Here is a 13691-nt window from a genome sequence, read left to right as displayed (position 1 = left end):
AACTTCAATCAAAATGGATTAAAACGTAATAATTCTTTTGTTATAACGTATTTACACTTTTTTGGTTTAAAAACACATAAGTACAAATTTGCCGAGTGTTTTAAAATTTCTTTTAAGAATTAATATAATAAATATAATATTATCTCTGATTGGGTTTACATAAATATATTCGAAGAAAATTTTCAATAATTTTAATTTTAAAAGTTTGAAAATTTTTCGAAATTTCTTGCACTTTAAAACGCATTGATTAATTCAAAAATATATTTAATGAAATTAAATTATATATATATATTAAAGTTAAATTTAAAATTGCAATTAAACTTTAATTAAGCGAAATTTCTTTAATCTGTCACATTAATCGTTCTAAACATTTAAAATTATTTTGGCAATTTGAATTAAATTTCGATGAAGAACCATATAAGTATTTAGAAAAACATAAGACCGTATCATTTTAAAGATGAAATGTAGGCATAACTAAAGTCATCAATAATTGTTTAATGTAGATTATGGAACAGTCAGATGGCAAATACAATAAAGACACCAGAAATTTATATGGATGGGTTAATCCGGATATGTCGGGCCCCCGGCTGCTCCATTGTGTGTCTGGCCGAACCCATAATGGGCTTGCAAGAAGAGGCCCTCTTAGTGCCCACAGGAAGGAGAGTTAAAAAAAAAAAAAAAAAAAAAAAATTAGGAAGAAGGCTACAGTATGGCAGTTATGACGAAAGCTGGGTATCGCGTAAGAAAAATGCCAAATATGCTAAACTNTTAGGCCCTGTACACACTAGGCGTTTTTCAACGCGCGTTAGCTCGGCGTTCGACGAGCGTTAGTTCGGCGTTTAGCACTGGCTCAGTTTGGAAATGGACGAGAAAGTAATTGATTGTGTGTGCTCCTCCATCGTCGCTATAAGGCAGCACATATATCTCAAAGCGCCCATAAAGTGCTCGCAAAACGCGCGTTTTAACAAAAATCTATAAACGCGCGTTTAACGCGCGCTTGGCGTTTGAGTGTGTACGGCTACATAGAACTCTTGGTTCTTTAAAACGCGCGTTAAACGCGCGTTGAAAAACGCCTAGTGTGTACAGGGCCTTACATTGCTGACTTGGTAGTAATGCATTTATTGCAAGAATATTTTCACATATAGAATGTATTTAAACTGAAAAGAAATTTCAAACAAATATGGAGATATTATGAAATATTTTAGCAATAAAAGCAATAAATAAATATTTTGTTTTATCATTTACGTGAAGTATTTAATTTTAAAAAGTCGCAACAAATCCTGAGCGTGAGAAAAAGACACATAAATTAATTCAAAAACTGTACCAGATATTTTCTAGGAAATGGAACCTGAGCTCCGCGGCGTAGATTTTTCTGTTTCGGCTTTAGACGAAAACACAAATGTGCTGACATGCTTCAAACTAGGGCTTATCCAACGGGATCCCGGGAAATCTGGGATCCCGGTTCTCATTTAACATGGGAAATTCTTCTCATCCCAGGAAATCCCGCAAATTTCTTAAAAATTCACGTTTTTCTTATTTTGTGTTAAAGTTGAGGAAATTTTGCAAATAGAAAGTATAATTAACCCATGCTCTGTCAGAATATATTTGTATTTATTAATTTTAAGCCTGCTTATTAGTTTTTTTTAAATTTTTGTTTATTATGTCACAGATGTCACATAATTGTCACAGATTTTCAATAATCAATATGTAGCCCATTTGTGACAGGACTCTAAAAATTCTTTACTTGTCAGAACCTATATCATCTGGAATAATTGTTCTTATACTGTCTTAATTTTTAACCATGCCCAGTAGCTTCAATAACTGCATTATGCCAGGTTGTGCAAATTGGGCAAGGATAGAAACAAGTAAGAAAGTATGCAAGGATGAAGTTTTACTTCATAAACCTGATTATTAAAGTCAAACGAACTGCCGAATTATCGAGTTGTAAGCTTGATGTCGTTATTTTAAAGCGACCGAGGTAGGCAAATCGAGAATATTAGAGAGCAATAGAAGTACTACAATCTCGAAAACGAACTAGAAATCTTCCAGGCTACATATGAAAAAACACGTAATATCCGTCGTCTCTTAAATGCATTAAAGACGATTCCACCCACATCAATTGAATCGGAAAGGGCATTCTCGGTAGCAGGACCTTTCTTTAGTAAAATAAGAATCAAATTAAATGATCGGAGTATTGACCATCTTTGCTTTTTAAATCCTATTATAAAAATTGACAATAATATTTTGTATTATATTTTATTTAAATAACGAACTTTACCTTCTAATTTAGAAGTTTGATCTAAGTTCATTTTTTTCTTTAAATCTTCAACTCAATTCAAAGACATTTTTATTGTAAGCAGTTTCCAACAAATTTTAATAAATTTTTTCTATTTGTGAAAATTTCTAATTCAAAAGTAATTTTTATACATATTTTACACGGCATTATTAATATTATTATTTTGGAGGTTGCAGTATGTATTAAGTTACTTATAAATGAAAAATAATTATATTATTCGATTTTAAGATTTATTTTATATCTTAAAAATAATTAATTATGTCCCGGAATTTTCCGGAATCCTGGGAAACAGTTCACTTTTTCCCGGAATCCCGGGACAAGCAAAAGACCGGGAAATGAGAAACCCTACTTCTAACTTTCTGTCTAAAGTAATTTAAAACAGCAGGTTTTGGTGAGGACGTGCATACTCAGTGTCATAACTGACAAAAACGTCAAGAAATGTTTAATTCACCTCGTGTGAGGACAGCGGTCTACAACTCCAACAACCGATTAAAACACGCGCATGTGGGGCCGTAGGTCTGATTTTTACGAAGAACATTTTAAACGCTCCTCGTAAAAATCAGAATAAAAAATTGTCGTAGAGTAATGTAAATTGCACTCAATGTAAGTGCAATAAATTGACAACAATCAGAAACTCGATTGACATGTAGCACGCGACCAGCTTACAACGGGCAATTGGCCCATAAACTGGCCCATGACGAACTTTGATCTCGAGTACCCCGGTAAAAAGAATTAAAAAAAAAATCAAAATTTATCTTTTGTAATTATATTATTAAATGTAGAACTTTAAATACTTATTGCTTATACAATAAATAATTTATTTCCTATTTATTATTTACAATTTGTATTTACAGATAAATAAATATATTAAAAACATATAATATTAACATTTTATAAAGATGTAAATATAATATTATATTAAAGTTTATAAATTATGTATCATTTTAGTGCTGTTTTTCATTCTCCCAAAACGATAAGAAAAAAATCATTACGCTACTTATAGAATCAGCATCAATTTTGTCCATTAGAAGATCTGATTGGCAATGAGGTCAGTTATTATCAGGCGCTTATTGCCTACTTTCAGTTATTTACGAGATTGTAGGATTCTGGGTAGGTCGGTGCTGAATTTTACTTGGAGTAGCTACTTGTTCAATTTTTTTTTTTTTTTTTTTTTTTTAACTTATACAATGTTGCATATTTACAGTACTAATGGACTAAGACAATGGGCGTNACTACATGAAAATGAAAATTAATGAATACACTGTGTACAGTAATTTACCTGATAAGACAGACCTCAGAAAAATACTTTATGAAAGCTTTTATACTTTTATAAAGCTGTCTATAATGAAAATTAATTAACTAAGGATTTTTTTGCCCTGCCAGGGTGTGGCCGAGTTATCCGGAGTGCCGGGTTATCGAGAGCCGAGTTTTCGAGGTTCTGCTGTATTAGTCGACCTCTTTACTTTCACGTTAAAAATTAATAATTTTTTAATTGTTTTTTGAAGCCTCTGCCAAATCTCGAAGTCTTCTGGCTTACGTTTTCTTATTGCTCATTATGAAGAATCCATTACATGAATCCTATAAGATAGTTACTTAATTTATTTATTGCTAGAGATGTAGTTAAACGAAAAATTCGAAGCGGATAATGATTTTAAGGGATAATAAAAGGAAGAATCCAAGGAGCAAAAATCTTTTATTGTAGAATTTCTGCACCTAAAATAGTCATATTTTTTGTGAGTCAAGGAGGCTTTTTGTGTTTTGTCAGTTTCGAGTAGCCTATGTTAATATTTGACTCCACTTACATCCATCAACGGCCTTATTCTGCTTTGTTTTGCACTCTACGATTTGCTGCTCCACTTGCAAGTCAACGAGAATAAGGTGGCCACACAAGAGGTTTGGAAAAGGAGAGAATCAGGGCCGCAATTAGGCACGGAGAACGGGGGCACTCGGCTGGGAGCCCGCAAAGTATCAAAAAAGCTGAAAATAACACACATTCTTCTTCTTATTATTTTTAACTTTTCAATAATATTATATCTATAACTTGCAATAAATATAAATAGTAATTGTTTTATACTTATTTTTTCAAATTATTATTATTATTTTTTAATTTTAATAATTAATTGATTTAATAATGTAATTCTTAGTTGACGTCCACTTTTGATTACATGTTAGATACATAATATATTTTCAAAATTATATTATAAAATGTCTTTCTTTTTGACAAAAAGTGAATTTTTCTTTTTACACACAATAAGTAAACAAAGTATTTTAGGGGGCTCCATCAGGAAAGTTCGCTTAGGGCCCCGCACAACTTGAGTTTGGCCCTGGATACACTACACCAATGATGAGCAAACTACGGCCCGCGGGCCAGATGCGGCCCCCTGAAATGTTCTATCCGGCCCGCGCGACATTATTCCTAATCTGACGAGTAAAAAAGAATACAGGCTGTGNTCGAGGTTTGGCTGTATTAGTCGACCTCTTTACTTTCACGTTAAAAATTAATAATTTTTTAATTGTTTTTTGAAGCCTCTGCCAAATCTCGAAGTCTTCTGGCTTACGTTTTCTTATTGCTCATTATGAAGAATCCATTACATGAATCCTATAAGATAGTTACTTAATTTATTTATTGCTAGAGATGTAGTTAAACGAAAAATTCGAAGCGGATAATGATTTTAAGGGATAATAAAAGGAAGAATCCAAGGAGCAAAAATCTTTTATTGTAGAATTTCTGCACCTAAAATAGTCATATTTTTTGTGAGTCAAGGCAGGAGGCTTTTTGTGTTTTGTCAGTTTCGAGTAGCCTATGTTAATATTTGACTCCACTTACATCCATCAACGGCCTTATTCTGCTTTGTTTTGCACTCTACGATTTGCTGCTCCACTTGCAAGTCAACGAGAATAAGGTGGCCACACAAGAGGTTTGGAAAAGGAGAGAATCAGGGCCGCAATTAGGCACGGAGAACGGGGGCACTCGGCTGGGAGCCCGCAAAGTATCAAAAAAGCTGAAAATAACACACATTCTTCTTCTTATTATTTTTAACTTTTCAATAATATTATATTTATAACTTGCAATAAATATAAATAGTAATTGTTTTATACTTATTTTTTCAAATTATTATTATTATTTTTTAATTTTAATAATTAATTGATTTAATAATGTAATTCTTAGTTGACGTCCACTTTTGATTACATGTTAGATACATAATATATTTTCAAAATTATATTATAAAATGTCTTTCTTTTTGACAAAAAGTGAATTTTTCTTTTTACACACAATAAGTAAACAAAGTATTTTAGGGGGCTCCATCAGGAAAGTTCGCTTAGGGCCCCGCACAACTTGAGTTTGGCCCTGGATACACTACACCAATGATGAGCAAACTACGGCCCGCGGGCCAGATGCGGCCCCCTGAAATGTTCTATCCGGCCCGCGCGACATTATTCCTAATCTGACGAGTAAAAAAGAATACAGGCTGTGGTGGTTGATGCACCACTTAACTTGAGTGTTCGTTGATTATACAAAATAACCGAAGCTTTATATCTCACCATAAAAGTTTATTTACAATCATGTACAAAATTTTGTTTTACACTTATTGAGTAAAAGCTCGATCGGTTACAAGCATGCTTCGGTACAGAACATCCACTCGTCGTGCGTAGTGTAGCCGAAAGAGAGAAAAAGAAATATGGCGGACGGCCTGCACATGTTTTTATAGCGCCACCTGGATTTTCAGATGCAGAGCTAGGTTACAATTATATTGGCCCGCCTAGAGTTTTCTTCTTTTCCTTTGGCCCGCTCTTTAAAAAGTTTGCCCATCACTGCACTACACGATAATTATTGTCTGTTAACTTCTGTATTCTAATCTCATCTCCGTCTGCCATATTTTTTAATGTGCTTCAAATTCAATTACTTTGACAATTATTTTATATAACATTGCTTTCGTGATTCACTTGTGCCCACCAATGGCCAAACGGTCTTCGTACCCTGAATATGAGTGTTCGGTCGTGGGTTCACGCCTCGCTCGGACGTGCTGGCCACGTGGAGTTTTCCGGGTTTTCTCTTATACTATGTTCGTACACAATCCACGACACACTTCGATCTCGATTTATCTATAATCTGGATTGTGACTGTCGCCAGTCGAACGTCGTGCTGTTCGTACAGGTAGTCCGGTTGAGAAGAACCCGACTATTACCATTGGCGTAGCCAGAGTTTTGTTATGGGGGCCTAGTAGAGGCCAACCTGACACAAAATTTAATTATTTCAAATTATTGTTCATTAAAATGAAATTTCCATAAGAATCGACAATAACTCAGTTGAAAGTAATCAATCAATCATTTCATCAGTTGAAAGTAATCAATCATTTATTTCATAGAAAAATTTTTCACTTAAACTAAATTTTATCAGCGCAAATAATAATTGTTATTATTATGTATAATATAATTTGTTTGTATGTATAATAAATTTTTAACGTATAATAAATTCACATAATAGCACAATTTAATAATTGTATTATTATGTCAGTTTTGTTCCTTGTCATTTATTTAACTAACGTAAATATCAAACTCAGCGTTCTTAAAACACTTAATAAAACCATCGCTGAGAAATGTTTATTTAATAAAATACGTTCGAAGTCATTTACACCCGAGGATGGTTTATTCCATGAGGCTGAAAATGTTAGTGTTTTATTAAATACAGGTAACCCCCGTATAACACGGTACTTACGTTCCAAAAAATTGCCGTGTTATGCGAATCCGTGTTATACGAAACAAAGAACTAATACGAAAAGGAGGGTTAGGTTCCAAAAATTAAAAAACATGCTAGTATATTTTCATAATTAAGATAAATATCTTCATTAAAATTTTTTTAAGTGATACATATTAATATAAATTAAACAATGTTTTCTTCGTCATCACTAAAAACACTATTAATTAACCGAGAGCGTTTTCTTTTTGGCAAGTTATCCTTATCCTCTGAGCATTTTTCTGCATTATCTTCAGATCCATGCTTTACCTTTTGCAAAATGTATGTAATTTTAGATTGCTTGCTTCTAGTTAAAAGGTCTTTATAAATTTCCTTATATGGTGCTAAGCACTTATGAAGAATAAAGCAAGTATGGAATAAGGGAAAAACATTCGGCAACATCAGAAGCAGAAGCGTCGCGATCTGGCAACATTGAAACAAGTTTCGAGAAGGACCACGTGTATCGACAGAAGGCGAGAAGAGAAAATTTACATACTTAAGTACTTAATAATAGTTCACGAAAATTATTATTTTCGTGAACTATTATTACTTATGTAAAAATTTATTACATTTCCTGTTGTACGAGGGTTTTACCCAATTCTCGAACCGTGTCAGAGTAAATCCGTGCTATAAAAGTACCGTGTTATACGGGGGATGGTACCAATTCTCGAATCGTGTTAGAGTGAATCCGTGTTATAGAAGTGCCGTGTTATACGGGGGTTACCTGTAAACATTTCTCAGCGATGGAAGGTGTTTAATGTTTTATTAAGTGTCATTTATTTATCCATAAACCTGGTTTTGGGTTTAAATAAAAGCTTTTTTATTCTTATAATAAAATTCATATAGAAAATTATGAAATCGAATTCGAAAGTTATATATCTTTCAATAAAAAGAAAACATTCGACTTTTCAGCGATTTGATCTAGCGCTCTTGAAATGATTGCAATGCCCCTGGTGGTAACATTTGTCTCTAGTTGATTTTAGCAACGAGCGAAGATAGGAAGTTGAAAGACCAGTTAATCTACCGACTCTGGCCGCGGTACACTACACACAATTAAATTAGCTTCAACTTTTTATTTCTTTTTGCGAATTGGCTCAACACTTTTTCGGCTCTAATTTTCTGGGAGGGCACCAGGTTAACTGGGGAGGGGCCCGTGCACACCCATGCCCCTTCCTGGCTATGCCCATGGCTATTAGACGCGATGATAAAACTGACATAACTTACGCGATAAGTCACGAACACCAACAAACAAAATGGAAGTTTTGGTTAGAAATAAATATTTTTTCTTGCCATATATCTAATAATAGATGTCAATCGTCTCTCCAGTTGTCTTTTTTATTTCTCTGTTGATAGCCCCACACGTTTTTCGCAGTCATCTTGTATTTTCTCGCGCGCGTGGGATTGTGGGATCTCTCTTATGACTGGATCTAGGGTACAATACGTTCGTAAAGTCGAATGAATTAAACGAGAATGATATCATCGTTATACTAATTTCGTTAGACTTTTCGAACGATTCGATTATAACTAAATGGATGTTTCTAAAATCGAATATATGAATGTTGCTAGTGCAGCCTTATCCGAAATATTTTTCTTAGATTGCTTCGGGTGGACAGTTATTTCAATCATTTCACCTTTTAATTCACAATTTAAACATTCGAGTAGAGTTAGAAACATCGATATCATCGGGCGCCATTTTCTTAACGAAGTAAACTAACTCTTTCCTTCGTGAACTCGTTAGAGTTTCGTTCGAAACGTCATCACCGTAGAGCATGCGCACTGGGCGAAACTACTACTGTTCGAATGAATCGTTACTAACGCGTTTAACTCGTTCGACTTTACGAACGTACCCCTAGTTTCAAGAACTCGCTTGAGTCGATCGCGATTGAACCTCGTTTCGCGATCGACTCAACCTTCGTTGAGAGAGATCGCACCATGGCATAGTCACCGACCTTGGTCACAATCTAGATCGAAATGCTCTGTGCGAACGGTGTAGTAGGAGCTAAATAACGCCTAAATAGGGCTAGTTACCCTTAAAATGGCCTCCCGGAAGAAATTCTCCCTAGGCAGATCGCCCAAGTGTTAGGTTGTCATAATTTAATTAACAAAAAAAAAAAANCTCGTTAGAGTTTCGTTCGAAACGTCATCACCGTAGAGCATGCGCACTGGGCGAAACTACTACTATTCGAATGAATCGTTACTAACGCGTTTAACTCGTTCGACTTTACGAACGTACCCCTAGTTTCAAGAACTCGCTTGAGTCGATCGCGATTGAACCTCGTTTCGCGATCGACTCAACCTTCGTTGAGAGAGATCGCACCATGGCATAGTCACCGACCTTGGTCACAATCTAGATCGAAATGCTCTGTGCGAACGGTGTAGTAGGAGCTAAATAACGCCTAAATAGGGCTAGTTACCCTTAAAATGGCCTCCCGGAAGAAATTCTCCCTAGGCAGATCGCCCAAGTGTTAGGTTGTCATAATTTAATTAACAAAAAAAAAAAAGAAAAAAAGATTCATTTGCAAGTTTTGACTCTTTTGCTGTCTTATCTGTTCCTTTAATCAGTCAGCCTCACTTACCACCATGACAGTGGCGTGCCGTCCTTGGAAGCTGTGGAAACGTCGCTTCCCTTGTATTTTCTAAAATATAAATATATTGTGAGATTATTTTCATATTTGAACATACTTTGAATTAATTAAAATTTATATTTTATTATAACCGCGATATGTATCTTATTACAAATTTCTATACTACACGTGAAAGAAAAACGATACGATTGCTATTGTATATTCGAATATAAATTCGTATATGGATATTCCCAATGGAAGCGCCGTATTGTCAAATACGGGACAGCTTCCATGGCGAAAATATTTGAATGGTATAAAGCAGACAGATTATAGGCATTTGCGCATTCGTTTTACACCAACCTCACGCGGTTTATCTGGTGTAAGCTACACATCAAAACATCGTATAACGCTTCCAATGATTCAACTACTACTACCCATAATCAGTTACAGATGCTGGAAAGAAAAAGACTCAAATGGAAAATTAACTTATTTAATTGTTACACTACATTTTGCTCTTAACAATTGACTCTCTAAGAAAACAGTGCGAAGTCTACTGACGCCATGCAGTATCAAAAAATTTGTGACATCAATGTTGAAACAGCTTTCATACTTTTCAACAATTTTATTTTCCATCAGGGCTGTGGAGTCGGAGTCGGATTCGGAGTCGGAGTCGGATGGTAAGGAAAAGTCGGAGTCGGAGTCGGATGGTAAGGAAAAGTCGGAGTCGGAGTTGGAGTCGGTAGATTTTTACGCGACTCCACAGCCCTGTTTTCCACAGATGCGAGCAACGCAGTCTATGTGTGTGTTCCCTTTCTTTATGAATATTCATTTTTAAAACTTTATCAAAATAAATTTTTCACATGTGTTTAAACTATTAGTTAGAACTCAAATGAGTTGCGGAACCCCAATTTTTTATCTGCAGAACCCTTGGAAAAACACAAGTTGAGGACAACGGTAATCTAATCAATAATGAAATTAGATCATTATCATAAAAGAACAGTGAATATATACTGTTAACTTCGTTTGTTAAAGAAATTAAGCTGATACGAATACATTGATTTGTAGTTCTTACATACAGGTATTGATAATATTCAAGCCCGTTTCAACATGACTACAGTACTGTGGTCGCAACAGTGGTTCGAAAAATCTGGATAAGTTTTGTCATTTCTTTTGACAGAGGGTAGGCAGTAATTTTTATATTTAAAATCACAAATATATTATTTTACATGAATATTGTAGAATTGTAAATATTTCATAATTTTTGAAGCATTTCGTCCACGTGCTTTGTCATGACAGGCCAGGATGCATTTACAGTAGAGCATCGATTATCAGACTCAATTGGGGACTCAGGTTGGTCGGATAACTGAAAAAATCAGATAACCGAAAAGAATGAAAAAAATACATTATTAGTATAGTATATTAGTATATCCCATGTAATTAGTATATTAGTATATCACTATTAACCTACTTCGCGTTGAATTTTCATCGATGTTAAGCCTAACAAAATTTTTTTTAAATAATAATCGTCGCTATTGTATCGTTAAAAATTATTTTTAAATTATTTTATTGCTCACAAAATAAACAACCACTCATAATTAAACAATTAAGTCTCGTTTAAATACTGGCCTCCCTTTCATGGTTGAGCCAGTGTTGCCAGTTAAAACACGCAAAAATTTAACAATTAAAGTAGCCAAGACATAGCCAAATATTGTAGCGCCGCATCACTAGCGGACATTTGAAATTTGCCGACTAGAACGGTCGGTTAACCGATGTGACGGTTAATCGGGGGTCGGATAATCGATGCTCTACTGTACTTCATGAAATTTTGATTGTTGAGACAAGTATACGAATGCCAGTGGAATAAAGGCATCCCACATATGTTCAACATAATTATAGACTCTTCCAGATAAGTCTGTGTGGAGTAGAAGAAAGCATAACACCAGCAGTTGATTATTCAGTCATTGTGAAGTTTTCAATCTAAAGTCAAGTGTCTAACGTTATGTTAGACAAGTTGTCATTATCGACTTTGATAAACACCGAGTAAAGTTTATATATCTTGTCAAGAAGAAATCTAGGGAAACACTTGTTTTTTTCAGTGGCCAGATATGGGAGATTAGGCTATGCATAGCCGACATTCCTTTCCAAGACATTTTCAAATCTCTTGGCATAGCATGCTATGTTGGAAGACATGGCTCTTTCCTTCGTGAACTCGTTAGAGTTTCGTTCGAAACGTCATCACCGTAGAGCATGCGCACTGGGCGAAACTACTACTGTTCGAATGAATCGTTACTAACGCGTTTAACTCGTTCGACTTTACGAACGTACCCCTAGTTTCAAGAACTCGCTTGAGTCGATCGCGATTGAACCTCGTTTCGCGATCGACTCAACCTTCGTTGAGAGAGATCGCACCATGGCATAGTCACCGACCTTGGTCACAATCTAGATCGAAATGCTCTGTGCGAACGGTGTAGTAGGAGCTAAATAACGCCTAAATAGGGCTAGTTACCCTTAAAATGGCCTCCCGGAAGAAATTCTCCCTAGGCAGATCGCCCAAGTGTTAGGTTGTCATAATTTAATTAACAAAAAAAAAAAAGAAAAAAAGATTCATTTGCAAGTTTTGACTCTTTTGCTGTCTTATCTGTTCCTTTAATCAGTCAGCCTCACTTACCACCATGACAGTGGCGTGCCGTCCTTGGAAGCTGTGGAAACGTCGCTTCCCTTGTATTTTCTAAAATATAAATATATTGTGAGATTATTTTCATATTTGAACATACTTTGAATTAATTAAAATTTATATTTTATTATAACCGCGATATGTATCTTATTACAAATTTCTATACTACACGTGAAAGAAAAACGATACGATTGCTATTGTATATTCGAATATAAATTCGTATATGGATATTCCCAATGGAAGCGCCGTATTGTCAAATACGGGACAGCTTCCATGGCGAAAATATTTGAATGGTATAAAGCAGACAGATTATAGGCATTTGCGCATTCGTTTTACACCAATTACGCGGTTTATCTGGTGTAAGCTACACATCAAAACATCGTATAACGCTTCCAATGATTCAACTACTACTACCCATAATCAGTTACAGATGCTGGAAAGAAAAAGACTCAAATGGAAAATTAACTTATTTAATTGTTACACTACATTTTGCTCTTAACAATTGACTCTCTAAGAAAACAGTGCGAAGTCTACTGACGCCATGCAGTATCAAAAAATTTGTGACATCAATGTTGAAACAGCTTTCATACTTTTCAACAATTTTATTTTCCATCAGGGCTGTGGAGTCGGAGTCGGATTCGGAGTCGGAGTCGGATGGTAAGGAAAAGTCGGAGTCGGAGTTGGAGTCGGTAGATTTTTACGCGACTCCACAGCCCTGTTTTCCACAGATGCGAGCAACGCAGTCTATGTGTGTGTTCCCTTTCTTTATGAATATTCATTTTTAAAACTTTATCAAAATAAATTTTTCACATGTGTTTAAACTATTAGTTAGAACTCAAATGAGTTGCGGAACCCCAATTTTTTATCTGCAGAACCCTTGGAAAAACACAAGTTGAGGACAACGGTAATCTAATCAATAATGAAATTAGATCATTATCATAAAAGAACAGTGAATATATACTGTTAACTTCGTTTGTTAAAGAAATTAAGCTGATACGAATACATTGATTTGTAGTTCTTACATACAGGTATTGATAATATTCAAGCCCGTTTCAACATGACTACAGTACTGTGGTCGCAACAGTGGTTCGAAAAATCTGGATAAGTTTTGTCATTTCTTTTGACAGAGGGTAGGCAGTAATTTTTATATTTAAAATCACAAATATATTATTTTACATGAATATTGTAGAATTGTAAATATTTCATAATTTTTGAAGCATTTCGTCCACGTGCTTTGTCATGACAGGCCAGGATGCATTTACAGTAGAGCATCGATTATCAGACTCAATTGGGGACTCAGGTTGGTCGGATAACTGAAAAAATCAGATAACCGAAAAGAATGAAAAAAATACATTATTAGTATAGTATATTAGTATATCCCATGTAATTAGTATATTAGTATATCGCTATTAACCAACTTCG

This window comes from Centruroides sculpturatus, unplaced genomic scaffold (genome assembly GCF_000671375.1).
Source record: "Centruroides sculpturatus isolate CEXI.00-Female unplaced genomic scaffold, Cexi_2.0 scaffold364, whole genome shotgun sequence".
Lineage (NCBI taxonomy): Eukaryota > Metazoa > Arthropoda > Arachnida > Scorpiones > Buthidae > Centruroides > Centruroides sculpturatus.
Note: the sequence above shows the minus strand (reverse complement) of the source record.